Genomic DNA, 25,286 nt, shown 5'->3' with positions numbered 1-25,286 from the left:
GTCTTGAGGGAAGAAAATAAAATCATTGAATGTAAAGGGTTGAACCATGCCCTAGATCTTTTCAAGTGTTTAAGATTGAATTGATATGAATTTTTTTGAGCCTCATACATGATAACTATATCTAGTTGGAAGATGGACTAGTTAATCTCACAAAGAGGATCATTAACTGAGTATTAGGCTAACCTACCCTTGATTGACCTAAGAGCATGCATAGTGATGCAAAGGAGGTGACTGAGAAGAATATAGGTGTAGTATGGAACAAAAGAGGGATGTCTATTGACACAATCAAAGATCCCTTAATTGCCTTTGTGGTAAGATTGATTTCTCACAAGTTCTTTTAGTCTAGCTAATTGAAAAATGTATCATCTATGGTTTTTGATTTGTGTTACAAGATAGTAAAGAGGGACTATTCCTATGACCTTGCCAAGTTGCAACTAAAGAAACTATTAGAAAACTTGGAGGCCATTAGGAAAGCAAAAAGTTCATCAGGCAAATTTGGTTCTTTACTTGTTTGCATATGTAAGTAATTAATGTTCACAATATAATTGAGAGGGAGGGGGGGTGAATCATTTATCAAATTATCAAACTCAATATCAACTTAAATCCAACTTAATTATGTGAGAAATGTAATCAAAAATCATGAAAGACAAATATAAATAAAGACACTAGATATGTTGACTAGGGAAACCCTTGATTAGAGGGAAAACCCTAGTGGGAATGATACTCACAAGATGATGTACTAATATAAATGTTCCTTGCGAAAGGCTAGACCCTATTAGGAGTCTAATTAATCACATTCAATACATATGACTCCCTAATAGGAGACTTTGAATCCTTGTTAGAAGATTCCAACCCTGTTAGGAGTTGCAGAAAGTAGTTGAACCCACTATCCAAATAGCTTTAGGATCGGATCAATGAACCCACTATCCAATTGACCTTGGTACTATTCTTTTCAGAATAATAGATGTGAAATAAGTTATTACTTCTTCCTCTATCTAGTACATTGGAATTCTTCACCTTCAGATTGTGTAATCAGATTTAAAACTCTGTACTCAGTAATGATAAACCGTAAGGTCACTTACACACATAGCTAAGTCACTCTACTTCTATAGCTCTTTGCTACTTAATAATTCAAAAGTCTTGTCTTCTTTGTATCTTTCAAACATGGAAAACATATTTCCTTTATACCATGCTAAGTAATAAATCCTTGAGTCAGCTTCCCACTTAGTTAATTAAATGAATACACATTTAATTAATTTTGTTGACTTATACTTATAAAAAAAACTTTCACACGTGCAACTTTCGTACATGCACACTTTCTGATGTCATCAAAAATTAGTATATTGTCTATAGTTAACTATGTAACCTTTCACTATATTTTTAATGAACTGCAATAATCACACAATAGCAACTACTTTCCTAATACATATGGTTCTTTGTAGATCAATCATATCTTCCATATACTATCAATTCAAGTTTTGCACACTTACCCTTGTAACAAAGACATATTGTAGTATGCACTGGAAACTATGCATTAACAAATAAGTAATATATTGTTCTTAATACAAAAATCATAGTCTACTACTTTGTCAGTCTTTACAAACTTATTACTATGTTTTCATCAATGACAAACATAGACATGAATACATCATATAATTGTTATGAAATGCTCCCCCATAGCATTAGCATTCATGCTAACAATCTCCCCCTTTGGCATTGATGACAACATAGATGAAAAACATCTAAGTTCCAAGAATACCAAATATATATCTTCTTTCATTTTCCTCAAACAATTATGTTCTTCTTTCTTCCCAATTGAACTACATAGAATGTTTTTCATGTCACTCTCTCCCCTATTGAAATCAATGTCAAAGGTAGTACTCAAATGGTTCAATTGCTCAAAGATACAATAATTTATTAGCACAACCACAAGCTGGTCTATTTCTTTAAAACTTTGTATATAAATTCATAAATAGCTCAAATGTCTAGAGACATTGTTTCATACCAATCACCAATTACCAAGAGTCCTTTGCTAACTCTGTTCATTGCTAGTCTAATAATGGTGCTCTGTTCCCTGGACTGATGCACTTTTGCATCTTCTATTCTAAAGTAGGTAGGGGAAAAACCCCAAGCATACCTCTTAGGTACTCAAATGTATCCTTTGGTAAGGCTTTTGTGAAAATATCTACAATCTTTTATTTAGTGTTAACATACTCTAGTCTAATTTCTTTCTTTGCAAATTTCTCTCTCAACACATGATACTTTATAGAGATGTGCTTAGTCTTAGAATGTAAGATAGGATTATTTGACATGTTAACTATACTTGTGTTATTACAATAAATGATAACAGATTTTTTGAATGTAATTCCAATATCCTTCATCATATGCTTCATCCATATGACTTGATTATAGTTGTTTACTATTGTAGCATATTCTACCTCTGCAGTGATTTGTGAAGTGCAATCTTGTTTCTTGTTGAGCCAAGAAACTAGTCTTCCACCAAGAAAGAATGCTCCTCCATTGGTGCTTTTTTTATCATCCATATCTCTAGCCCAATCAGCATCCCTATAAGTGCAAAGAGTAAAATCATTACTTCCATCATACCAAATGCCATAATTAGATGTCCCTTTCAAATATCTGAATATCCTTTTTACTATTGCATAGTGATATTCTTTAGGATTAGCCTAAAATCTTGCCATAATTCTAATTGCATTATCTATATCTGGTCTACTATGAGTTAGGTATTGCAATCCTCCAATCATAGATCTCACTTCTTTTTTTCAATAGTGGGTGTCTCATCTTTGCTAGATAACTTGTGATCAATTACCATAGGGGTTCAAATAGGTTTACAATTTTCTAGTCCAAATGTTTTTAGAAAATTTTTCAAATAATTATTTTGAGAAATAAAGATACCTTCTTTCACTATTACATTTGGGCCCATTTTTGGACATTTATTGGTCAAAATTTTGACCCATTTTTTGACCAAAGTTCAACAAAATTCAACCAACCCATTGATTGAAAATTTCCTGGTTGAAATTTTGACCAATGGACTTGTTGGTCAAAATTTTGACCAACCTATTGGTCAAAAAACTTCTAGAGAAAAAGTGGGAGTTCTACCAAGGAGTGGTCAAAATTTTGACCAATGAAGGTAGAAAATTTCGACCAATAAAGGTAGAAATTTTGGCTAATGAAGGGGAACATTTTGACCAATTAAGGTAGAAATTTTGACCAATGAAAGTATAAATTTAGACCAACAAAGGTAGAAAATTTTAACTAGTAAAGGTAGAAATTTTGACCAATGAAGGTAGAAAATTTTGAGTAATGAAGGTAGAAATTTTGACAAATGAAGGTGGAAAATCTTTGCCTATGAAGGTAGAAATTTTGACCAACGAAGGTAGAAAATTATTGACCAATGAAGGTAGAAATTTTGACCAATGAAGGTGGAAAATTTTGACCTCTAAAGGTAGAAATTTTGACCAATGAAGGTAGAAAATTTTGACTAGTGAAGGTAGAAATTTTGACCAATGAAGGTAGAAAACACCCAAGCATTGGTAGAAATTTCAACCAATAAAAGTCAAAATTTCTACCAATGTCTGGGTGTAAATTTTTTTCAGGCATTCTATAAAATAGTTCACATGCCTTGTGTATGATATGACATTTTGCATGCATAACTTGTGATCAATTACCATAGGGGTTCCAATAGGTTTACAATTTTCTAGTCCAAATGTTTTTAGAAAATCTTTCAAATAATTATTTTGAGAAATAAAGATACATTATTTCACTATTACATTTGGGCCCATTTTTGGACATTTATTGGTCAAAATTTTGACCCATTTTTTGACCAAAGTTCAACAAAATTCAACCAACCCATTGATTGAAAATTTCCTGGTTGAAATTTTGACCAATGGACTTATTGGTCAAAATTTTGACCAACCTATTGGTCGGAAAACTTCTAGAGAAAAAGTGGGAGTTCTACCAAGGAGTGGTCAAAATTTTGACCAATGAAGGTAGAAAATTTCGACCAATAAAGGTAGAAATTTTGGCTAATGAAGGGGAACATTTTGACCAATTAAGGTAGAAATTTTGACCAATGAAAGTATAAATTTAGACCAACAAAGGTAGAAAATTTTAACTAGTAAAGGTAGAAATTTTGACCAATGAAGGTAGAAAATTTTGAGTAATGAAGGTAGAAATTTTGACAAATGAAGGTGGAAAATCTTTGCCTATGAAGGTAGAAATTTTGACCAACAAAAGTAGAAAATTATTGACCAATGAAGGTAGAAATTTTGACCAATGAAGGTGGAAAATTTTGACCTCTAAAGGTAGAAATTTTGACCAATGAAGGTAGAAAATTTTGACTAGTGAAGGTAGAAATTTTGACCAATGAAGGTAGAAAACACCTAGGCATTGGTAGAAATTTCAACCAATAAAAGTCAAAATTTCTACCAATGTCTGGGTGTAAATTTTTTTCAGGCATTCTATAAAATAGTTCACATGCCTTGTGTATGATATGACATTTTGCATGCATCGCGCACTCTCTCATCTAGTTGATGATGGATTACAGAGAGTGATCTGAAACAATGATGCTAAAAACCACACACAATCAAATCTAAAACAAAGTTGCAGTACAAATGGATTGTGGAAATCTGATATTGTTAATTTTGCATGCATGTCCACCAAGAAAATCATAAGTTTTGATTTTCCTGGTGGACATGCATGCAAAATTAACAATATTAGATTTCCACAATCCATTTGTAATGCAAGTTTGTTTTAGATTTGATTGTGTGTTTTTTAGCATCATCATTTCATATCACTCTCCGTAATCCATTATCAGCCAGATGAGAGAGTGCACAATGCAAGAAAAATGTCATATCATACATAAGGCATGTGAACTATTTTATAGAATGCCTGAAAAATGCCAATAGTAACTAATCAAACTATCGTAAACACTGATAGTAACTAATATGCTTCTTCATTAATATGCCCGATACAATAGGTAAACTTGGAAACTATGCACAACAAGTTATATGCTAAAAGGAAATCATTTAGGAGATATAGAATTTGAACAACCATATGTTAAGATTCTACAATTTATATCACTTGACTACGTCTGATAGTTGAGAAAATTTTTGTCATCCTCCCTACAGTATGTTTCAATGGCCTGCACATCCACAAAAGTTTCAGTGTCTTGAATTTGTAGAATATGATTTGTTTGGTAGTGAGTGGACATGATTGACAATAATCCCCTTTATTATTCACTATGCGTATAATCCCACACACCTGTTTGATCTCGAATGATGATATGTAATGAATGTTGAGTGTTTGTGCTAAGTGCTCAAAAACCATCCATTTCATTCCTTCATTTGTATATAATGTCTTTCTAGTTTCTTTCTGCTCACATGCCCATTTCATTTCATATGATCTTCTGAAAATTGTCACTCTAAGCTCTCTACTATTTCCTCTTGATTGATCATCTGATAATTGCTGAATGAGAACTTTGGGATAAGCTATAGGCATCCATCAAAGCATAAAGGATTTTGTCAAACGGTGTAGATGAAGTAGTAGCATTTTCCTTGGGAGACATGCTTGCAAAATGGAAGCATAGATAAGTCATGTGAACTAATTGATAGGATGCTTGAATCTAATGTGGTCATCAAAAGTCATGGTTTTTGGATATGCAAAAAATAGATATATTGAGAGAATATATTTATTTAAGTTGCAACTTCCCTGGTAGACATGCATGCAAAATGTGGAATCCTAGATGAATAATTCAACTAAATCCTCCTCTTGGAGGAAGGCTACAACAAATATACATAGTTCAATCAAATGTTCTATAGATACCATTAGGATTAGCATTTTGAACAATCCATTAGGATCCTATTATGTATTAGCCACTATTCCTAGATGATTTGTAGTCATATGTGTCATGTTTCTGGCATCACATATCACCACACTTATCGTTGTATAAAGTTTTATGTCTCTACCAGTAGGCATATTGAACCTACAATAAGTTTGTGATAGCTAATATTGAAAATCTCTAACTATAATTTTGAAATAAAAGCTCCACTAAGTAGCCAACAACATTTCATCCATCTTTTATATAATATTGAGCACCACATTTATCATATATGTTTTCTATCTCAAGGAGCTTAACTAGACTAGTATTGGGTTGATGATGGCCTAATACTACCTTGTTTTGAGATTGCTACAACTATTAAATCTTGTACTGATTCATTTTGTTACCTACTTTATTATAGATTTTGAGATGGGTTATGTACAAAATCACATTTGAATTTTTTAAACTCCTTGCATGAACCATATTATAAATAATGATTCCATGTATTACTAACAAACCTACACACTACATATGGAAGTACACCCGGTTCTAAGGCCAACCAATGTTCATATAATTTAATTTTATGTCCATAATTCCTTGTCATATTTGCCTCTAGTAATGGTTTCATTCAATGCACACCAATTTATATAATCTATATAAAGAGGATTTTGTTATCATTTGAGGACAATGAACAATAGAGGTGGAAAACATCTATTAGCAATTAGAGAATAGAAGTTGGATGAGGATATTAAGAGCTGTTGAACCTATTTTTAGTTAAACAGCAATTTCTAGCATATATCAAGCTAATGGATCTATTTTGTTATGAATCAATAATAGTTCGTTGCCATTTCTATTGGTCTGCCATGTGTGTTATTTGAGTGGTCTATTTTAGTTTCTTGGTTAGATAGCTGCTAATGGGATGCTTCAACCTTTGATTTTTTGGACTACCTTACTGATAGGAAGTTTGAGATTTTTTGCTGATTTGCATTATGTTCTCTATGTGTATGGACACTTTTGTAATTTCTTACCCAGTCTCTTGATATTAAATTTTGAGGATTATATAATTTTTGTGTGTTTCTTAGTCTTCTTCTAATCTAAAACTTCATTGTAGAATTTGATCGAAAAGAGAAGATACATAACAAAGATTTTTTTAGTCCTGTGACTACCAACTATGCAAAGTCTTCAAAGATTATGTAGTCTCTCTTATCCATTTCCTTCAAAAAAGCTGATGATGAAATGTCCAAATTTCAATAGCACTCTTTGAATAATGGTCATATGATACAAAATATAGATATGCCAATATATACTTTAAACTCCTTTTTTCCTTTTGCAGTGATGATGATACATATTCTTTATTGAAAGTTAATTTTGAGCTCTACATGTGAATGTACAAAGTAATGTAACAATTAAGGTTCAAAGACAAATAATTTCTCTACGAACTAGAATCTAGTGTGAGCTGAGTATGGAACCTTATTTTTTATTGAAACAAATATTAAAAGTATCTACACACCATTGCTTGATAACACCTATATCCCTTGGGGCATGTACTTAGTTTTCTAAGAACTAATGAGCATAAATGACCATTTTTGTGACTCTACTTTGAATTTTAACCCTATATTATGTTGAAACAAAAATTAAAAATATGTACACACCATTGCTTGTTAACAACCTATATCCCTTGGGGCAACATGCACTTAGTTTTCTGAGAATTGATGTACATAAATGACCATTTTTGCGACTCTACATTAGATATTGAAGTTCAATAATTCTTCAACTCATTTACAATTATTATCTAATGAAGTTTTAAACATGTTTGTTGATATCTTCTTTTTAAATTTAATGCTAAGGTTATTTGAAAAATTTATTGGGTGGAGTTGTATCCCAGGCCTACCTAGCTTAGTTTGATTATGCCTATTGGGTGAACTTCCAATGAATTTAACCCAACAAATACCCCTTATTCATTAGTCAATCTTGCTTTGCTCTAAAGAATAACAAACTTTCTTATTATTTGCTTGTAGTTACTTTGGTGAATAATTGGCAACATTGTTAATGGCTAGTATTGGTGAATTTTTAGCAGTATTTAAATGGCTATAATTGGTGAGTGCAATGGTTTTAAAACAACTATTATTATTGAAGAAAGAAAAAATATGAAATAAATTACTATATTGTCCAAAAATTAGTAAAATCAATCAACAAGACTAAGTAATATCAATAATAGTAGTAGGTGGGAGCAAGAAGCTTAAATCCTAGAAGAGGAAAAGAGTACAAGCCCAAACTCTCAGACTGTTTGGCATATGTGGGGTAATTTTTGAGACTGAGATTGCAAAGTTCATAACCAACTTGACTATGCCATTATTATGACAAAATCTTCTTTTCATTTGCTTCCTATAATACTTTGTTGGTTATGCCTCTAAGAGGGGTCACACCACTTTCCCATCAAGTTCAACATTAATTAGCAAGTGGGCTCGGTGTGTTCTTCTCAAACACAATTTCTTTTGAACACTTTGTTTCTGACTTACTAGCTCATGTTGGCCTACATTTAGTGAATTTGGATTTTTGAATATAGTATCACTTAGAAAATCAAGTGGATTTCTTACAAACAAGAGACTACATTATGTATAAGGGACTAATCTTTTACTACATTTTTTACAAGTTCTAGTTAAATGTTATTGATTGCAAGAAATCATTACTATCCTTAGACTTATGCTTACATTCTCCTTGTGCAATGATGTCTTTACTACTACCTTAGGTGTATGCCCCAGATGAAGTTCTTGCTTTTCTTCAATCTACTGTCTACATAACATTTAGAAAAGGTCCAACAAAGCAGACATTCAAGACACTATAAGCTCCTAAATATTTAGGTAGTACTTAAAAATAACTCTAACCGTCCTTGCTACTTTTACTTTTTCATGAAAACTAGATAAAATAAGTCTTTATATACAAGATCTACATCAATCTCTAGAACATGTCATAATTCATCCTTGTGATTCCTTTGAAAAATTTCAACACTCACTTGTACCACCCATTCATATTTATAAATGCTCCCTTCTGAACCCATGAAACTATGTCAAGATCTAATAATAAAGAAATCATACTAGAAAAATGTAGTGCACTAAAACATATAATTAAGAAGGTATGGTCAATAGTTGTTGGTTAAGTGTCTTTGCATCCAGAGCCTTTTCATCTACCAAGTTGCAAATACTTTGATATAAAGTTTTGGTGTCAAAACTATGATGATCTGCAACTTGTCATATAAAACCATATGATGTGTCAACCCCCATAATATTCTTAAATGATATTTTTCCTTAAGCAGTTCTAACAAAAAAATTAATACCCATGGATGCACTTAAATTTTTACTAAGATGGTTAAATAAGCATGTTAAACAAGCATGTCCTTGATGGATGCACTTAAATTTCCATTATCATCAAAAGTTTCTTGTTTTTGTTATCATCATTCATTGCCTGCTATTGTTAGAAGCACTGCAGCTATATAATTTGTCAAGCATCAAAGGAAATGACAGAAACATAAAACATTACTGAAGATTTTTTTGCATTCTTGTGCTTTGCCAGTGCATCATTCTGTAACATCATGTTGGAGAATTAATGTTGTATGATTTTTTATGATCCATTTTAAAGATATTAAGAGAAATTATCTTCTTTTCTATCAATTTGTTATGGTACTTAGTGGAGTTAACCCTGACTATTTATGAAACAAGCTCATAGTCAAATGCAAAAACATTTCATGTTATAATATATAGAGAATCATTGAAATAGAATAACTTTTGCATTTTTAAGTAAAAAAATCTTCATACATATTGAATCTTTCAACAGTCATAGCTAAAAAAAAAATTCTCTTGCCCTGGATTTTATGTACTCAAAGATACAAAATAACAGTGTACCTAAGCTAAAATTATTTTGTTGTGAATAGATTGAAAGGAAAGAAGACCTTTCATTTTGTTCAACTGTAAAATTATGTATAGAAAACAATAATGAATTCATTGGCATTTACAAAAAGAGAGGGTTTACATTCTTACCAACTCCCAAGGATTGGTTGCATTTCTCGAGTCTCTACATGTAGATTATATAACCACAAAATTCCACATTTTCAGATCTAAAACAAATGATCTCAATAAAATTACTAGATGGTTAAAATGAGCATGTCCTTGATGGATGCACTTAAATTTCCATTATCATCACTTGTTGCCTAATGTTGTTACAACATTTACCAATGTAATAATAAGACTATTTTCTTTATCCTTTCATTATAGATGGAGGGAAAAATAGAATAGTTATAAAATGGTTTAGTTTAAATAGAACATTCTAAGTATAGCATATTTTATGTTTTAGATAGTTAGATGAGATAGATGTTATTAGAGAAGTCCTCATGTTCCTTGACCACCTTTTATGAATTCTCTTATTTCTAATATTTTAGGATATCCTAGTTTCTATTGAATATAATTTGATGAAGCCTCATTTTTCATTCAATGATTTTTTCAGCTTCAGGTTTAATCACTATATGATATCATTATACTTAATGTTTTAGGATGCCTTAGTTTCCACTGAGTATTAATTGATTGAGTAAAAGCCACCCATGATTCAGGAGCAAGAATAATTGTATGGAAAATTGCAAATAAGGAGATCATCAGACACAACTATGGTTGAATCAGCAGATTTAACATTCAATATTACAAAGGTGGAGAAGAAGTTGGCTATGAGGCAAGGAATAGAGAATGTGACCTTAACTATGCTAGGTCAAGTAATTAGAAGAGTATGGAATTTCAAAACATACTCCTATGCTTCCAACCCCTAGTAATTTGTCAACAAAAGATGCCTTGAAGATGAGGCATGACCTACCAGAGGTTAGAGTGAAGAATAGAAAGCCATGCTGATGTGTACCCTGAAGAGTATCTATATTAGAATGATCTTTTCTTATCATTTGGTGGACAATAAAAAAAGCTGACAAATATGTTAGATGAAGGGCCCTTCATAAAAGGGAACTTAGCACAATATGGTTGTGCTTGGCAGCATCAATGGCTTTCAATTTATCAAAACAAATAACAATGTTGGATATAATGTTGATGTTGTTAGATTAGGCATGTTTTTTATTGATGCCAAAAGTTGCTATCTTAGAGTGTTGTTTATGAGATGTTCAGAATGCCTTCACTAGCTATACCACCTTATGAGGATGATAACTCTTGGGAAGTGTTTGAGTGTTTCAAATATGTTCATGACATTATGGAGACAATGTGAAAAGTGTGTTTCAATACTATTCATGGAAATATGGTGACTTCGTGATGGAAAGATAGGATCACTAGAAGGTTGTCAATGGTGTTAAAAAAACAATGTGTTTACCACATGATGTGTTTTTCGTTGAAGTCAAAACCAATAGTTCTCGACAAAAGATGAATGGAAAATTGTTGATTATTTTCAAATTCCAACAATTAGTAGTTGAAGAGTCTCATGGTCATGTAAGGTTTCAATAGAAGCTCTATTAAACTAAACAAATATGAAACTTTATATGTGAGAGGATTTTGATACCAAATCTAGAACTTTCTATGCCTAGTTTAGTTAAACTAAACAAATCTAAAACTTTCTATGTGAGAGGATTTTGATACTAGTCCACTCATTACACTTGGTGAATTCAATTCCAAGAATCAAGTTTGATGACTTGAGCCCAAATTCTCTTAGGGAAGCTATAACCTATTAGTCATATTCAACAATAACAAGTTTAGTAGGACTCAAAAGTTAAAATTGCTAGACCACAATGACTTTGCCAAATCTACCTTGAGAATGTAAATATATAAAGGGAACTAAATAATCAAATATCAAACATTGTAGGTAGCCACACATAAATCCCATATCACATTTGCATTCTATGTTATGGGTAGCAGTAGTCATGGATCATTTTAGACCTACCACATGCAAAGTGTCCATTTTATGTTAGTTTAAGCTTCACTTGGTTTCAAGAATACTATAATATTCTCTACTTAACAAGGCCAACCATTTGAAGGTGGAAGCTCATCTGGCCTCACTCCCCTCCTCCTAACATCAATCTAAAGTACCCATTATCATCTAATCACATACTTCATTCGTTTATTCATCCATTTATGAACTATAACATTCAATTAATACAATCACATAACATTCATTAATATGATATAAAATTCATTAATACACAATACTAATCAAGACTTAATTAACACATAAAAATATTCATTAACATAAAATAAAAATCTGTATTAATACACATCATTCATACATAATTACTTAAAACGAAGTTCTTTCATTATCCAACAAGGTTTATCAAAGAAGATTTTTAAAACATCATTTCTTTTTTTTGTTTTTCTGAGCTCTCTTAAGAAAAGTGCTCATAGGAGCATCCATATATGAATAATTCTCCTCCTCTTCTACACATGTAATGTTAAATTATGATGGCCCCTTCTCTTTGGAGGAGCAAGAGGCTACTGCACTAAAGGGGATTGAGTTGCAAGAACAAGTGAATGGGATAAATTGGCATACTCTTTTTCTTTTTCTAATTGTTACAAGTCTATAATTATGTACTAGTACAACATAACATGGCTTTTTTTAACCTGACAATGCCACATCATGTACATTAACATTTTGATCTATTGCCATGTCAACATGTTGAACACTTGGAACATGGTCCACTCCTTTAGCATGATGTTCAACATGCTTTGAAATATTTAAAAAAAGGATACATGTCAAATTGCAATTGAAAATGTTAAATTGTATTCATAATTGCATAATTAATTTCCAATATCAAATTAATACCTCCACCACTATAATGCACATCATGGCCTTCGTCATGAGCAAGTTCTGTGGTAGGATATGAAGGCTGCAGTAAAATGTTATGCACATTGTTATGTAGTCAATTTACGTTCAAAACTAATACCAAAAAAGAATCTTCTCAACTATTCAATTTCACTTACTTTTCATCTCACTAATTTACCTGTGAGATATCATTTCGTGCACTAGATTCTTGGGCAAAGCTTATAGATTCTTTGCACAGGCGTGTAGCCACAACTTTATAGCCTTCCTTCAAGGAAATTTTTCTATCTTCATCTGTGACCTCCACATTGAACTTTGTGCCCTGTATTTTTTGCTTAATATAGCCAATTTTCGATGTATGGCTTCATTAAACAAAACTATTTGCAACATTATATCAAAAAAGAAAAAGAAATTTCATTGCTCCTACTTACAAGTTGAGATTGGAGATTCATATAGCCACCAGAGCCAAGTTTGTGCTGGCCAAACTTTTCTACTCTCACTTTTGTAGCTATGGATGTGTCCTGCAATCTATGAACAATTTCAAAAATCTTAGATTATATATTTACAAATATCAATAATTAGTGCATGATTACAATGTACTTAATACTATCATGGCATACCTCTTTTTACCCTGTGCTGCTTCATTATCTCTATCTTTGCATAGCCTTTTCTCCTTTATATCTTCTATTATTTCATTCCACTTCATCAGTGGAATCATAGGAGGATGGTTGTACTTTGAGTTATCCTTAAGTGCCCTTCTATATTCATCCCTCACAGTCTTTATATGCTTTGCTGCTCTTTTGAGAAGTAGGCCAGTGTCAAAAATGTTTTTTCCAAATTTCTCCTGAAAAGATGCAAAATTGATTTTTTAATTCCACAGCTTGTAAATTCCACCTTTTAAAAAAAAAAAAGATTTTTAGATCAATAACTTTAATATATTAAAATAGATGGAGGAAAAAAAATTATGTAGCAATGATATGAAACTACGTACCTTTTACGTAAGGTGGGTCCAAATAGTCTCAATGTCATATGAAAAAGATGTTCAAAGAAAGCATTATTACCTACAAAAAAATAAAGGATTTATTAGTCCAAAATGAGTAATGTAAAAGTAAACTAAATTTAAACTCTAAATAATAACAATTTTAAAGCACCTAGAAGCTTTCATTCTTTTAACAAAAACATAGTTTTCTTATTCAACAACATTATCCCTTCATATGAACTAGTACTAATCACATGAACTGCTCCGAGAAATGGATCAGCTTTAGTAGTATTGCTCTCTATTGGTCTATCAATTGAAACATCATGACAATTAAAGCAGACACCAAATGAATTGAACAACAAAGAGATGCCAGTAGTCACACTTTGTTAATATGACCAATTAATTTGCTGCCTAGAAACCAATGTAAATTATATTACTAGAGAAGAAGACAATACCAGAGACTATGAAAGGTGTATTCAATAATAAGAGACAACCTAACACCTATTCTTTGGAAGAAGCAATGATAGTTGCACAACACCATGATGCAGTAGCTAGTACTTCAAAACAACATGTGGCCAATGATTATGCTACACATCTTTCACATGGTTCCCTAGAGGTTTAAACTGGACAATATCTCAAGTCCTTATCACTACTTATGTAATTTTATCAAAGTTTAATTTTTTTCGATTACAGTAGTCACATAGGTTGTTCAAGTGACAAGTTGTCAATTAACGATCCATTCTTGGCATGACATTGAAGTATACTTTAGGTTAATATTCCTTTGCAAATTGAGATTGTAGTCAAGTCAGCATTAGTCTACCTTGTGAATGGGAAATCAAGAGCATAGACATAACTAAAAAAGGAAATTTTATTTCAGGAAATAAATTCAGAAAGTATTTCAAGGGATAAAATAGAAATTGAACAGGTACATTGTCCAAAACATGATGTCTGATAGTGGACTAGATAGTGTAGGCTATATTTCCATGAAGCAATTGCTATTTGAAAGTAAGAAGTGAACATAGAAGTCCATACTTTCAGTTTGAATTCTCATAAGAATACAAAAATAACATTCTTATTTGAATAGTTTTTCTGCTTCTTTGGTAGTAACATAATGCTTCTAAAACTAGGAATCTATAACGTTTATGTCTTGCTTTCGTAGTGCCCTCTTATGAATATCAGCTACTGCCCCAAATTTGAAGCCAAATTGGATGCTGGGAGGATTCTAGTGTAGTTTTCATTTATATTTTGATTTAACATAGTTTTAATTCATCTTTAGTGGCTTTTCATTCTAATCATATTACATTGACTAACTGAATTGTACATTTCTTCATTGTTATGTATTCAAGAAATTGTTTTGTATAATCCCTTAGGATGGAAGTTCAATGAAGTGATCAAAATTATGGTAATTTTTTATTCCTAAGGGATTCTTTTCTTTAAATACTAAATTCTAGATCTATGGCAGTTGAGATCATTACATTCACACATACATCCTAAAAATGAAATCTGAATAAAATGTGGAAGATTTAGAAGCTTTAGCCTCTAGTGATCATAGATAGATTGGTCACTAAAAGGGCTTGTAGCTCAATGGTAGATCATCCTGGCATAAAACTAGTGGTCCTCGGTTCAACTCCTAGCTGGTCCACAAAAAAGTTTACCCTAGTATCAAAGCCAAGGTTAAGTAGACCACGACCAAGATAGGAGCCCCAAGCACTTGCAGTTTGGATCAAAGAATATGTAGGAAACACCTGAACCATAGATGGACTAGTAAACAAGAGAGCTGGTTGTATAGTGATAGAGTAGCACAACAACAAATAGATGGTCCCAGGTTTGATTCCTAGCTAGTCAGTGAATTTCTTTATCACTAATCCAGTTGAATTGTCTTTCTTGGCTTTATCCCTAAAACTTGAGTTAACAAAAGTATGAATTTTTTATTTTACTTGATCTGGGTCATTCTTTATTCAATACCAATATCATTCCTAAGATTACAAGTCATGTATCCACTCTTAAGAATGTTCTTATTGTTCTAGACTTTCAGTATATCCAAATAAGCCTAAAGGCTGGACAATGCATAGTGCAAAAATTGTACCTTTGAGAGAAATCATCACTTTAGAAAGCTTAAATAACAGTTCTTCTGTCCCATAGGCTATCCTTTTTCTTGTGGATATTTAATAACTTATATTCAATTTTGTATACTACAAAAGTGCTCAAGTCTCTAAAAGATCCCTCAAAATACTATAATGTTTCTAGACCTTATATTTTGAATTTACTTAACAGGTTTCTATGTCTAACCATCATCTACCACTTATCTTTGTTACCTATGATTATGAAGTTTCTCAACACTACTTGTTTAATATCCTAGGTTGGCATGGCAGTGTCTTTGAGGGAACTCCATGTAGGAATTGAAGAGAGAAATATAGTACAATAGTTTTTGTGAACAACACAAACATAGATCAACAAAGGGTGTAAACTGCAAACAATCTTCTCCCTTGAATTACATAAGAAGAATGCCACCCCAAAAACCTTGATTAGTAAGAATGGAAAAGAATAAACACCTAAAATATCATCTACATAAATGATCATCATTTTACCCCTAGGGTTTTTGAGAATAGTGTCAATGAAATGGCTTATGCTAATAATGTTTTCTACAGAAATTCTTGAAGGCAAGAGAATACAATGCTCAAAGAAGGGCATGTTTCCTATAAATCAATGCAAAATTACTCCTATTGGTACTCAATTAGCTAGTATGATCTCAATGGTCTTGATTCTTGATAGTAGTAGAGAAGCAAGTGACTCTTTTCTAGACACATTTGGATGGTTGCCAGATTTATTCATTGTGTACTTTGAGAAGTAGAAAATGTTCAAGTATGCTCTAGTATCATCTGAATAATTCTTAGTGGAGGTCACTTATCATTACATTTTTCCATTTAGTGAGATAAGATGGAAAAAAATTACTCCAATGGTCAGCTAGACAACTAGCTACTTTAAATTGGATTCTTTTTGTCTCCTACTTTCTATCTCTACCATGTTCCAATTATCATTGTGTAAAATATTGACTGAACTTGGAATTTCTTCAGTTTATGTCATATATTTAACTTTGTTAATCTAAATGGGAAGTCTATAAAACATTTAATGGTCATCCTTATCAAGATTATAGGGTATCTTTCAAGCCAAGAAATTTCATATGTTTGGCTACTAGTTACCCACTTTTTATAAAAGATTTTGTATTATATCATAGGGGTTGCCTTACCCTAATCATACAGTTTCCTAGTTTTGTTTTCTTTAGGGAAGTGGGTTCACAAGATTTTTTGCAATGACTTACATAGTGACAATTCAAGTATTCTTTGCTAGCTTACCAATAAATCTATTCACTTGCAAGATCCTCCTTCAATAAATTTACTTCTGATGCTGAAGTCACTTCACACATGTCCCACTATGTAGACACAAGGTACCCTGATCTCTTTTGTTGTAGTTTGTGAGGATAATAGGGCATAAGTTAAATATTGTTGCTCAAGAAATATGGTCTAGGGAAATTATGTCTTAAGTTGACCCCAACAATCAACTTAATATAGTAGTAACATAGATTAAGGTATAACTAAGTAAATCAACATGCATGGGATATTAAAATTATCTATGTAAATAGGTACCTTTCCAAATGTAAATTTAACACCGAATGATCATGGATATCCTTTGTCAATTATTCAGCTTATCTAACATAGAAATTCACAAATTCAATGATGTGGAAAATCTTTCGGTGTGTTCACAATATTTATAGACAATAATAGCTTCCTCCAAAAAAGTATGACTTGAGGGAAATATACAGTAGGAGTAACCTTGTTTATGGTTAATGTTAGATGCCTCTTAATATAGGAAGGGAGAAAACAATCTATACGAAATACGTTCAGAGAGACCAGATAACCCACATAAGAAGAAATTTGAAACTAGAAAGGCCTTGAAATGGGTATAAATGTGCAATCACACATTTGTGCTGAAGCAACAATATGCAATGTTCAAAATTCAAAAATTGAAGTGAGCAAGGTGGTAAACTAAGGAAATAGGTTGTTTTGTCACTTTCAGAATCATATTTTCAAAATTGATAGGGCTGCTGAAGGAGATCACAAATCATCATAATAATGTATGTTATTAGATTTTGCTTTGCTACAACAATGATGCCCTAGGTTTAAGTTGAGGAAATAGTTTCAACATAACCAATCACATGTGCATATAAATGCACTTGATTGAACACCTAGGAAAAGTGACCCCACCTTTAACATTTACAGACCATTCATAAAAAATGAATACTGACAATTAGCTAACACTACAATTCACTCCACAAATGCACTTAACATAAAAACTGTGTCTACTATCAAAAATAGGCAAACTCAATTGTGACTCAAAAAAATAAACCTAGCTTTCAATGATGATCAAGGTACACAAATATAGATAAACAAGACCAAGTAGTTCAAGTATGCAATACCACACTTGCATCTTAGAGAACTATGGCTGCCACAATAATCAAATCAGAGGGTTTGTGCATACCATAAACCTCAAGAAAAATGTAGTAAAATCTAACCTTAAGATACAAATAACCTATAGCACTGTGCTTTACAACTTGAACTATCACACTAGCTATAAATAACTTACAATACTAGAATCTTAGAATCTATAGCAGATGATGAGCCAATTAAAGCTCCATAAATTCAATCCTCCAAAATTGACAATGTTGATTCCTATGTACTCCTATTCTATTAGCTTCAAATCACTACCAGTAATAAATTTAGACACCTATATAATCCAAATCTCATCTACAAAACAAGAGGAATCTCTATAATCCAAATGACATCTCTTTGACCAGCACTTACAAATAGGCAAACCAAACCAGAATCGCTAAAAGATACAATAGCTAGAAAAAAAAATCAATGTCAAGATTGCCACATTGTAAAGCATGTAGAAACTATAGAAAGATATTAACGAGGAAGCTTACTCACCATTGATGGCATTCAAAGTTCAAGAGCTTTAGTAACCTCATTATAACTCAAATTGAATTCATAGTAATAATAGCTAAAATGAGAAAAAATGTCTCTAGAGTTTTAAGAGCTTCACAATACAAAGGAACTAAAAGTTGCTAAAATGAATATTCGTTATCATGAATGGAGATAACTTCTAGCCTAGCATGAAAGAGAAGCATAAACAATAAGCTACAAAATCTAGAACATTAGTAAAGTAGTTCAAATTGGCAACTGTAATCTTATAGAATTGAGATTGTATTTTACTTGTAAGCTTTAACCACATAATCATCTACAGCAAAATGGAAAATGTACTTCGAAGCTTAAAGCTCTTATGCATAAGGATGTTGTATGAAGTAGAATGCCTTAGGTGCTTGAGCTTCTTGCTTTCACTAAAATGCAGATGAGTGATTGTGTTGTTCAAGGAAATTCTAACAAGTAAATGCATCACAAAAGCATCCAAATGACCCATAAGTTTAGATTATATTTGATGCAAGAGTATTTGACAGGCCAAAGAATCCAAGGCATATGACCTACATTAACTTATATATAATTCCATCAATAATTGTCACTATTTTATCAATTGTATATGCCATTACTGATGTTAACAAATGTTGTGTAGTAGCTTTAGGTTTGAATAAGTGGAGACTATTGGCTCCTAATTTAACAGTTTTGAAAATGACCAAGAAACTAGACAAATGCATCTAAGGCTAGCAACTTCCTATGATGAATGCACCTGACTACATTCCTGGGCCAACTTTAAGGCATAACTCCTTCTTCACTTTAGGCTCTGCTAGACCTAGGTGGGTAGACTTCAGATTCAATTGATACCGTACTAGTGCAAAACATATCCCTAAATCTATTTACTGCAAATAAAAGCCCTTGTTTCTCCTAATTACTCATGAAATGACATAGTTCTATAGTAGCTAAATTCAAATCTATGACATTAATAAGTTGATTGAGGGCATTCTATTATAGCTCTTCAAGATAAAATGTAAAGATGATTTGAATTTTGATTTGATTTTATGTGGGTGGGGAAAGTGGATGAAGACTAGGTATGAACAACAAACTTATGATCCTATAACAGATCAGTGCCTCATCCATTGGGAAATTCATGAATCTCCTTCATGCATTTTGGATATCTAGAACACAATTTTTATGCCAAGGCTCCAGATCTATCCATTTACCTTGTAAATTGGATACCAATGTTCAACTTAAATCTCATTCTTACCTGATATCCTCCTCAATAAACCTGCAACCCTATTGAATCTTTGAAGCATTTACACAATTCCTTGAATTGCAAGCAACAATGAAGCAACATACAGCCTTAATGGATTGCACTTATGATCTAATCTCTTTGTTCAAAGACCATAAAACATCATAGCTCAACTGAGAAAGGAGACAAGATTTAAACTGAAACTAAACACTTGTTGTTCCTTGTATTGATTTCCTTGAAACAATACATAAAAATGCATGAAATTAACTCACAAAGAACCTAATAAACAAAACTATATAATGAGAAAATTTTGTCATACAAGAGAGAAAATTGTGAGAATGAGAAGCTGATGGGATGGGAAGGGGGTATCATAGCCAAAGCAGAAGCTTCATGGTCTAGAACCAGCACATCCCAAATCTTCCATTTAGAGTTCATCAATTCTAGGGTCAGTTCTACTAAATTCCTTCATTCCAGAGAAACTTTCCAATATTTTCCAACCCCTACAATGAGAAAGAATGAGAAAGATATAGAAGATAGATGAATTCCTGGATCTATTCTGCAACTGACATCTGTCCACTTGAAATTCAATCCCTTCAACTGAATAACCTGTTTCATCTTTCTACCCCTTTGATCTGATTTTATTTTCATCATTACTTGTAACTGATCTTGAAATATCTCTATTGAAATGATGAAAACTTTTCTACAACCAAAATATTTGATAACTCATGAAAATGCTAGTGAAATCATGATTCAACTAACTTGAAAGTGGTTATATTCGACCCCAAACTGCATTTTCATTTCTTTTTAACCACATTCAAGTTATTGCCATGTCAAAAAATAGTTATAAACTTCATTACCTGAATACAGTTGCAAAAGGAAACTTGAGAGAAAACCTCTTATAGCTCAAAAAAAAAACTACTTCTTGTGTAGAAACTAACTACATAATTGGAAAATTTAGATTCTCCCGATTCTAGCAATATATAATATTGCATATTTTGCTTATCGAGAGCCCCTTGAATCTTGATTTGAAAAATACCCCTCTGTTAGAAAATTCAGGTCTATCTACAACTTTGAATTTAAAATTTTAAAATAACCTAAAGCTCAAACTTTATTTTAAAAGCCTTCCTGAATTTAAAATGTCTGACGTACACTTCTGTGTGAGAAAAATAATTAAAACCACTTATTATATTCTTTAACTTTTTATTTTTATTTTCCTCATCACGCCCACTAGGTGCCACTTGGGCTGCCATGTGGTAGCTCCTAATAGGTTGGCCTCTGCTATGTTACCCCTTGGACGCACCCAACATGTCATCATGTTTCAGGATCCGCTCACTGCCACCATGTGGCAGCTCCCTACTGGCTCACGAACTGCCCACTTAGCACCCACATCGGTGCCTACCTCGTCACTACCACATCATCACCATGTAGGACCCACTGCTATGTCAACAAGGTCGCTATGTCACCATGCATATCGATCAAGTAACTTCCCTTAGCGACATAGTGATAGTCAATGGATCATCCACATTTCATGATCTGGGCACAGGTTTCCATGTCAGTATCTATGTCATTGCATTCATTGTTTGGTTGCCACCTATCATTCAATAGTTCACTGACGACACTATGCAGGCCCCACAATAATTCTTGTTAGATTCCAAGGTTTTCTGGCAGGTCGCTATGTCACTACCGAAAAACCTTGCAATTTTTCGATGGTGACACATAGTGCCTTGCCAGATTTTGCAAATTTTTTGGTGACTTTGAAAGTGTCAACATCATTAACCTTTGTTTGCATATTCATTCAAAATTTATTACATACTACCAACTGGCCGGCTGGACCCACCACACGAGCTTGTCTTTCACAAAAGCTCATGTCTTTAAGACACTCTATTATATATGTAAAATGGTATTTAAAGTGTTTAAAATTTCAAAGCCTGGTGAATGTGGGATAATTCGTGCTTCATGACCTTCTCGCTATGGCTTCACTCTATTCCCTTCCAGTGGGTTCTTCCTCATGGCATATTTGTTCTTTAGCTACAACTAAACTTTGACTTGGTGAGTTTTTCTTTTAATGTGGGTTATTCCAGATTGGTGCCTGGGTCTTTTTCTTCTAACACCTACTACCTAGTTTTCTTTTTACACATGGGCTTCTCTCAAGCTATGAAAACTCCATTTAATTCATTGTAAAGTGTCTTGCAAACTCCTTTCATGCCGCAGCTTCTCTGTTTAACATTGGTCACCTTTTAAATTGCAGGTTCTCCGAATTGACAGGAGTTAACTCTTACATTTGTTTCAAATTTTGGCCTCTTCTTTTAGTTGTGCAGGCTTGCTTCTAATATTTTTAACACCCTTTTCTCATTGCAAGAGCTACTCTGCTCCAATGGCATCTTTCCTTGCTTTTCTTGGTGTGAGTCTTTGCTCATTGGTAATGCGTGTCTGAAGCAATGTGTGGCTACCTCTGACTTCCTTTAAGCCATCCTCTACCTCTATTGCCACATATTCCTCCCTAACGTTGTGCTCTCATATTTTTTTTGCATAAATGTGTCTCTATAGTTGTTGTTCTATCCTCCATATCTCTCAGACACTCCAAACTCAACAAATGAACATGCATCTTTAGAGTCTTTTCTGCATCTTCGAAATGAGCTTGTCTCCAACTCTTCACAAATGGCAGGTGCTTTGGAATAATGTATTGATCAACCCAGCCCATTGTGTAGATATGAACCATGCCTGCAATGCGATTCCAGATGGGTCAAACTGAGAACGGGGTTCATTCATGAGTTCCCATGCAAAAATGGTGGGATCATCCTTGTATATCACTTTTGTCACTATATTAATCTTGTTTAACACAACCTTAATATGGAATTTAAAATAGGTCTTGAGGGTTGGATTGAGAAATCATCATTAGATTTAAGAATTAAACCATCCTCCTTCCCTCAATTCACATATTGTGCTTTCCCTCCATAGGCTTCCCATGAGTTGTTCAATATGCTCAAAATCAATCTAATTTTATTCTCCTTGGCTTCACTTACAATAAATTCCAAAGCCTTGAAGACATCCTCATTATAAACACCGAGGACTTTTTGAAGGGTTCTCCAACCTCCATTTTGTGAAGCTAATGTTCTTGTACTCCATTGTCTTAATATTTGGACGAACAAGTTTTAAAACCCCATTCTTTACATCAGGGAACAAATTTCATACTTTCAACCGAGAAAAAAAAATTAAATAAAGAAAATTCTTGTTATTACTAAGAGGCTCAATTTTGATGAATATCTTTTCCTTGGTTGATTTTGATAATAAGGTCTATCCTTTGATATATTGAATCTCTCCACCTTATTTTTATCAACTTATTAATTTGACAGGATTAGTCAGGCCCCAAAGTGGGTCCGGCTAAAAAAAATTTGTTTCTGAACAAATGACATGGAAAACTTATCCATCAACCCTCTTGAACTGACTACAATCAACTTTGATTACAAGTTCACCACTGAAACTCATTTTAAAACATTTCTGCACCATTGTGAAATCTGTGTCAGGAGGCCCATTGCCTAGCTTTAAAAATTGACATAAACACCTAGCTGAGCTCTGAAATCTGACATATTGATTCTCTATTCCACATATTTTCACCCTGTCAAATCTCATCTCATGAAGAATTTAGGTTCAAAATATATCCACTATCGAAGTTTCCTTCTCAGAATCACCTGCATGAAAACATGTTAGAAAACTATGTATCGCATATGGAATTGGCTTCAAAAAATGGGTAGATGGACACTTGGAGGGATGAAACATAAGGCATCAGTTCACTATCAAGAGGAGAGTATGGATTTTTGATTTGGCCTCATGATGAATAATAGGATGCAAATGGTGATTAGTCAAAGTGAGCTACTCAGAATTGCTAACTGGAAACAATGACAGAAAGGTGATTTTTGCAAATGAAATTGACCTAGAAAAGTGTGCAAATAGATTCATCAAGACTTGCAAATTGACACACTTGGATTTTTAGAGGACAACACAATGGTACAATCCATTTGATCTAACCTGCCATAGCTTAGGAGTTATGACATCATGAATAGGGGTATTGACAAATCTACAAATGCTGACACTAGTAAAAAGATAGAAATTGCATTTGGAATCATGTTTGAAAACTGATCAAATGAATTTTTCATAAGCTAAAACTTGAAACATAACAAATTTCTAATGTCTACAATACAATACAAAAATAATTTTAGCATTTTGATCAATTGAGTCAAAGTTATAACTCGTCAAATAGGGCTTCCTAGAATTCTGAACTAATTGCATCAGCATGACAATATTAAATGACCAACTTCAAGGGATTCAAAACCTAATCAAACAAACTCAAAAAAACTCAAAATTTGAAACATAGGTTCTCAGGTATGGACACTAGACATTTCCAAAGTGGTGAGTCATGACACATTTTTGGGTGTGAGATATTAAGTGGAAAACATAGCCTCCTGTCATTTTTTGACACTTGGGGGAAATTGCAAATTTGAAACTAGCTCAAATTGAGACTTCACAAAATGCTCAAAATCTCAACTTTTCTTCATGGAACGCTTAGACGGGCTGAATGTGGGGTGTTAGAAACATTAAACACCTTAGGGGCCTTAAAGGTACAGCCAAGTACATATGCATTTAAAGCATTTATAGGGCTTGATTTTCTCAACAGTGCTCAAAATTGGGCCTTCAAATTTTGAGCGCCAACAGAGACCAAACACAACTTGCAACCAATAGTTTGGTACTTTTATAGACCTCAAGCTATTAATTTTACTTATTCAACACTCTTCAAGAAGCTAGAAAAAGGTGATAAAAACAAATTTTCATAAATGTTTGTAACTACACTAAATGTGGTGTGGATGACACATCACAAGGCTTTATTCTTACTGGTAATTTCAACACAAAGTTAGCAGCAAAATTATAAAATGAGAAGTCATGTAGAGATTAAATGTTGCATGTGAAACCAACAGCTAGAGATAGGAATAGATGGTTACATCACTTGAATAACAATATGCATTCTAGCCCCTCTGTTTGGGATGAGTAAATATAAGTGTGCTCTTGTACCAACATATTACAGGGAGAAATAGTCAAGGGTCACGAGCCCAAAAATGTTGGAAGTGTAGATGAGAATTCATGATGAAAAGGTATACAAGAAAAAATTGAAAGTCTACCTCCCTGCCTATCTCCATGTCTCTCTATATGTGGGTATATATATATGTATGTATGTATGTATGCATGGTGTGTGTATGCATGTGTTTGTGTATGCAGGCTTCTATAGACATCATTTAAGCATTGATATGCTACTTTGTTGTTCATCAACTTGTAGAAATACAGTACAAAATATAGCACATTACAAAATATAGCAAAAAAAGGTTTTACTAGTTCTAGTGGGCATAGACGAGGATGTTTGCATGGTCCTTGTTGTCGACAATGCACCGAGCAATACTAGACTTCCAACTGAAG

Source organism: Cupressus sempervirens, chromosome 4 (genome assembly GCF_028749045.1).
Source record: "Cupressus sempervirens isolate cs-2001-9-10 chromosome 4, ASM2874904v1, whole genome shotgun sequence".
Classification (NCBI taxonomy): domain Eukaryota; kingdom Viridiplantae; phylum Streptophyta; class Pinopsida; order Cupressales; family Cupressaceae; genus Cupressus; species Cupressus sempervirens.
The sequence above is the reverse complement of the archived record's forward strand: the minus strand, read 5'-3'. Positions refer to the sequence as shown.